Source organism: Lissotriton vulgaris, chromosome 8, assembly GCF_964263255.1.
Source record: "Lissotriton vulgaris chromosome 8, aLisVul1.2, whole genome shotgun sequence".
NCBI classification, from domain to species: Eukaryota; Metazoa; Chordata; class Amphibia; order Caudata; family Salamandridae; genus Lissotriton; species Lissotriton vulgaris.
In genome coordinates this window covers 1,479,437,997-1,479,444,555 of record NC_141696.1, presented here as the reverse complement: position 1 = coordinate 1,479,444,555, position 6,559 = coordinate 1,479,437,997, and positions in this window count along the sequence as shown.

Below are 6,559 nucleotides of genomic sequence, written 5' to 3'. Positions count from 1 at the left end.
CGCGAACCCAAAAAGCCCCCCGGAGTCCCAGGCCAGGGCCTCGGGGTCAGGGAAAGGCAAGGACAAGAAGTAGAGGAAAACACGAATCAGTCCGCAGGAAAACAGGCTCCTGATAACAGAGGGGGTAGAAGACCATCAACTACTGTTCGTCACCTCCACTGTGTCATTGGCAACAAAAAATGGGATATGGCAGTCCATCGCGGACAAGGTGAATGCAGTCGGAGTGCTGAAGAGGTCAATGGAAGAGGTCAAGAGGCGCTGGAATGATGTGAAGCGCAAATCCAAGCAGAAACTCGCCAACAACCAGAAGGCAGCAATGCAGACATTAGGTGGCAGTCCAGCGCCACAGGTGGAGCGGGATGAGATGGAGGAAATGGTCTCCACAATCATCAGTGGGGAGAAGTTGGCAGGAGTTGGGGGACCGGACACTGCTCAACAAGACCGCCAACAACAGCAACAGGGTAAGTAATGACCAGGGACTGGGGGGACGGGGGAGATGGGCACAATGGCACACATGCACAATTAAGTACAGCACACTGCACACCCACAATGACTCTGGATCATGTCCCTTATACCCTTGCCACACTGCAGCACATCTAGGAACAGCAAGTAGGCCCCCGTTGACTATGTGCCCAGAGGGGGCCCGTCCCACACATCACCAATCTCACAACCAACCCATGCACATGTGTCAAGCCCAGCAATGCGGCGTGTCTGTGAGCAACACTGACAATGCAAGTGACACTGCATGACCAATAGCATTGCTGCAGTCAATATACCATGAAATGTCACACGCAACAACACTGAGGTGGCTGAGTGTGGACCACATCCGCAAAGGAGCAGGTCACACTCCGACAAATCCACTTGCACAAAGAACCCCTGACGTCAACAACGCATCTGCAGACAAACCATGCCCCAAACCCCCAATTCCCACCAAGAGACCAATGTACCCAAGTATGCAACATATCAGCACTCAAGAAGCACAGAAGTCAAAGCCACACCACATGAAAGGGACAAGGGGCAGCCAAATCAGAGCTGCAGGGGCGACTCTCCCAAAATGTAGCACACACACATAACATGCCTAGTGTATCAACATTAACAACAAGGTGGTACAAACTGCAACACGTCCAAAACAGGACAGGGGACACAGGTGGGGCTGCTTGTCTGCAGAGACTGGCCAATACCTCCTGGCATGACAGAGAAATGTGATTTGAACATGGGCATGTACAGACACACATCCATGATGTCATGGAAATGTCCACTGTCCCGCATCAAATAGGCAGCTCCTACCAAACAGTCACAATGTACATTGTCATTCAGTCAGTATGTAATCATGTACAATGCGTTAACATACATGTGAACCCAATTTCAAACTGCTTCTCTCCTTCACATTGCAGGGCTGACACCAACACCCCCTGCTGAGTAGACCATATCCCTATTCTCTGATGACGAAGAGGAACACCACGCCTTCGACACCGACCCCCTCCAAGAGTTCATCGTCAGCTACGTCAAGTCACCTCCAGGAGCAGGGCAACCCAGCTGCATCAATGAGACCCCACCCCTGCACTCACCACACAGCAGCCAGCACCCACCACCATGGCTGTCTCCCAGGACGCCCACAAACTACACATGGACCTCTAACGCCATGTGTTAGGGTGCCAGGAGAAGATGGCTGAACAGATGCAGTGGGGTTTGACCTCATGGCAGCCGAACTAGATGCCATACGTGGGTGTCTAAGTCCCATCAGGGACCACTCACAGTCTCTAATGGACACCCACAGTCCGCTCCATGCTCTCCAATGATCTATGCTTGACATCGCTGGAGTTCTGACTCGGACACAAGAACAACTGTCCAGTCCGAGCGGCTCCAATAATATTACCCGGGAGTTGGGACACAAGCGGAGGCTCATGGAGAACATGGATTGGACGCAGGCGGAAAGTGCGGCTGACACGGCTGCACACCAGCGAGAGGTAGCTGGGTTCCTCAATGCCCTGAAGCCCATAATTATGGCATTGCTGCCGCAAGGCCTGGCGCTGATGACTGCTGCTGCTACCACTCCATCCACATCACCCCCCCTGATGTGTCAGTGCCACACAGTGCAGCAGACATTTTACCTCAGCCCCCTGAGGCATCACTGACACACAGTGCTGGGGACAGGACACCTCCACCCACCTGTGTGGCACATGAAACAGCAGAGGACAAAGATGCGGATGAATTGGCCTTGCTGGTAAGAAGGTAGCGGTAGCATTCATCTCCGCCATATGGTCTGTTCCTGCTTGGTTCTGCACTTTGCATCATCACCTTCCACTGTCCCCCCATACACTCAGAGACACTCACCTTGGACCTCGACATGGACTGCCATATTTGGTTCTGTTACCAATGATACAGCAATCAGACTGCGGACTGGACTCTTCCTCTTCCGATGAACTTGTCATTCCCTGAAGGACTATGGCTGGCCCTCCACGTGCAAACATTGTGAAGTGGGGTATGCGTGGCCCTGTACTGCTCCAGCTACAACACTCCACTGAATGTGCATTAAACATAAATTTTTACACAGATGTGTCATGTCCATTATCATTCAAGTGTTGAAGTATGGATGGATGTAGGGTCAGTGGGTCCCCCTTACGTCCATGTTGCTCATGTTGTGGGGCTTGAGTCACAGGTTGCTACATTGCCGATTGTGGTCCTGGTAGCTCCAACGCCACAACAGAGACACACACATGTGTTACTTCCTTGTCCAGACCAGGACGGAACAACGCCCAGTGCCCCGGGTCAATGTTCAAACCCCTACACTGGACGGGCATATGCCAGGCCAGCCCACTCTGCTCATGCTCACAGAGGGGGATGCGACGCTAAATGTCCCAGGTCCTCCCTGTCGTGATCTGGTGATCACAGGTCTAGTTGTCAGCATGGCAGAGCCACTCCCTCACGGCTGGTTCACACCCACGCCACACCCATCCAGCACACACGTCACAGCACATGTGACCCTGCCAATAAAAAGGGCCGGGTGCACGTGCTGGACGCCATTTCCACTCTCTTTCGGGGTGTATGCGTGTTGGTGTTAATAATACATGTGGGCCTAGGGCACTACCAAACCACATTTCCCACTGCCGGAGGTGACATCATGGCATTCGTACCACAGGAATCAATAAGAAAGGGACCATGAGTTGAGGTGCACAGAGTTGGTGGCAACCAAGGCTCTTGGCCGGATCGGGCCTACTGCCACGGGAGGGTGAAATTCAGGGCACTGAGATAGTGGCACCTTGAGTGCCGAGCGGGTGTGCAGCCTGCGATGATGCGCTGTGCTGGCGGTCCGGACTGGTGAGGATCTGTGTGTGCCCTGCTTGACCGCAGTGTAGGCCTGAGCCAGCGGGCTACTTCCGCCGAGCGCCACGGGGCTTGGCCTCACGGTTCACAGACTTAGTAGCACCTAAAGGGCTTAGCGGGTGTGCAGCCTACGATGATGCCGTGTACACTGATATGTTCTCTGCCCTTGCGAAATGAAGAGCCAGACTCACGTGTGTGACCTTGTGTCCCGTGGTGCGGGGCTGCAGGCTGTGGAGGCTTCCAAGGTCGTGGGCCCTAGGCTTGGAGCTTTCTCCGAAATGTGAAGGGCCCTCTTGGAGACACGCAGGTGCCGGAAGGTGAGCAGTGGGGCCTGGGTACGCAGGGGCGGGCAGGCACCGCTGGGCGGTGGGAGGGCTGGGGTGCAGCAGCCTGTGTGCACAGGGGCAGGCAAGCGATGTTGACGTGTGCAATGATGTGAGCTCTGCCATCATTGATTCTGGACTCTGTTTCAGATGAGGGACATGGTGGACTGCAGTGTATGCCACCACCTGGTTGGAGACACACCAGTGGCAGCAGGTGAGCAGTGAGGCCTGGTTCCGCAGTGTCGGCACTCTCTATCCCGCTCTTCCTCTTTCTCTCTCCCTCTCTCCCTCTATCTCTCTCCCTCTTTCTCTCTCCCTCTTTCTCTCTCCCTCTTTCTCTCGCCCTCTTTCTCTCTCTTTCTCTCTCCCTCTCTCTCTCGCTTTCTTTCTCTCTCTTGTTTTCTCTCTCTCTCTCTGTGTCCTTTGATGTGCGCATGACACACTTTCTTATCTTGGTCTTTGTCTTGCAGGCTGTGACTTACAGATTGTCCAGTGAAGACCCGCCATGAATGTGCCAAATATTGTTTTTGAGTTTATTTAGAATAAAACGATTTGTTTTGAATTAAAATTTGAATGTATGCTTCTCCTTTGTCTGTCCACACAGGAATGTTCTTTTTGGTAAATGCGCGACATGATGTCAATTGTTTGGTACATGATTCCGTAAGGTTGATATGAATTGTCTTTGTCAGGGGGGGTGACCGGGATGGGCATGGGAGGGGGAGGGTGGCAGCCGGGGGGGTTGGTGTTGTGGTCCTCTTGGGTGTCCGAGCTGCATGATCAGTGGCTCCATGGCATCTGTTGTTCTTCTGGTGTGGCTGTGGGCTAGGCTCCCATTTCTGGTGCAGGTTGTCGTCCGACTTAACACCAGGTCAGAGCAGGTGTAAAATCCCTGCTGGAAACGCGCCTTATCGCCTGTTTTGGGATCTTATCGCAGATCTGGCTGGTCATTGTGAATGTTGCAAAGTTGTGTAGTCGCAGCTTTTTACACGGGAACGCCTGCTCTGCATATCATTAGCGTTATTTGTTGCTGTCTTCCGTGGCAATATTTTTGCTGCCTGCTATCGCAGGAGAACTGGTGATATCACCAGCTTGTGAATGGTGCGATATATTTATCGCCATTTTGGCGGCGATAAAGTGCCGATAACTCGGTGATAAGTCCTTGAGAATATGCCCCAAAAAATCAAACAGTTTTCAAGAGTACATTTTATTTTCTGCTGCCCAGTGTTCAGGCCTGCTAAGTATCACTCATGACGTGTGACTCTAACGCATTTCAGTGTGGTGTTCCACATCACCGCATTGAAATGCATTGTCACGCACTTTTAATTCCACCGAAACTGGCTACATAGTGTGTGCATGCCGGCTCTGCAGATCCCCTGCAGACCTGCCACCATCAGCTAGCTCAGTTAGCAAAGAGTTAACGATGTTGATTCTTAGACTACTCCTCAAGTCTGGCTGAGTGCGTGCTACAAATGTTACAATCTGACTGAGGCCTCAACCTGTCTGGATTAAATTCTTCCCGGCGCCAGCGGCGCCGTGCCGCTGTCTGTAGCACCAGAAACCCGGGGCGCGGCCTGCCCTTGGCAGTACAGTTCTGCTACTATTGGTAATCCGGACGTGGCCTTACAGGAAGTGAGGTTGCCAGAACTAGAAGCGGCGCGGCTGGAGACTCGTCGAGAGCGAGTCTGTCCGAGTTTCAAGTGCGCTGCTGTCTCTCAGCAGCCTGCACATAAAATAGACCCAGCGGTGTTCGGACCGGTACAGACGGCAGCATGGACTGCAGACTCACTCAAACTTTGGAGCATGATGGCCCAGGCCGCGCATCATGAGAGGTATCATCACGGGCGGCGCTGCGGGGAGTCTGCCAGACACTGGATCATGCTGTGCGGCTGTGACACTGTGCAGCTCACACCGCCGCGGCCGCCGGACACGACCGTGTGAGAAAGTCAGTCTTCCTGACTCAGACTGTATGACAGAAGTAAGTTCACGTAAGTACCAGGTCGCCAGGCAGGTGCTGCTGCTACCCTGTACCAGAAATCCTGTCTCTCTTTTATAGCACGGGTCTTCAAGGTGGTGTCCTCAGAGAACTTGCAGGTGCCGCTTTCCTCTTTCCTTACCCACTCTTGGAAAACAATCAATTCTATTGGTAATATTTGGAAGGCAAGTAACGGTTTGGCGGCATGTCGGGAGTCGGGTGGAAGGTACCTTCTGAGCTTTGACCGTGCTGCATTTTCTGAACAGGTTTGTGAGCATTGTCACAATTTTCCACTAATATTAAATGGTTTCTCACATCTACTTGAGCTTTGCTGGTAACCTTTTTGTTTTGTCTATAGAAGTCCAGGGCTTACATGCTTTCTTACTCGTCCAGCCATTTTTCCTTTGGTCTAGGGCCAGGAATTGATGGTTATCCTATTAGTGGGCTGGCTATCCATTCTTTGTAATCATTTTAGCCAAAACCATCATGGCCACTGTTTACACGATGTCACTTCTTGGTCCTCAACTTCCCGTTTAAGGAGCTTGCTATGCCATAAATTGCAAACACATCTGTAACTTTATTCTGCGTCTTCATCACATATGATGCAATTGTTTTTGGTCTCTGTTTTTCTGCTTATTTTGCTCCTTCTCGATCTATTCTGGAATCGCCCTGGACCCGAATCTTTCCCTCTCCCATTATATTCATGATGGATTGTAAATGTTAGATCTGTTTTCTTTTACTCAGAATCAATGCCTTTGATCTGAAAAAAAAGAAGGCATAGAAAGAATAACTGTACACATTTGAGCTATAAAGGGACTTAGATTACAGGTATCCAGTGGGAAAATACTATTAAGATGCAGCCAGAACCAGTGAACAGAATGACACCAAACTTGGGATGAAAGCAGAACCTAACTCAGATGGTGTTCATGTGTTGGTTCGG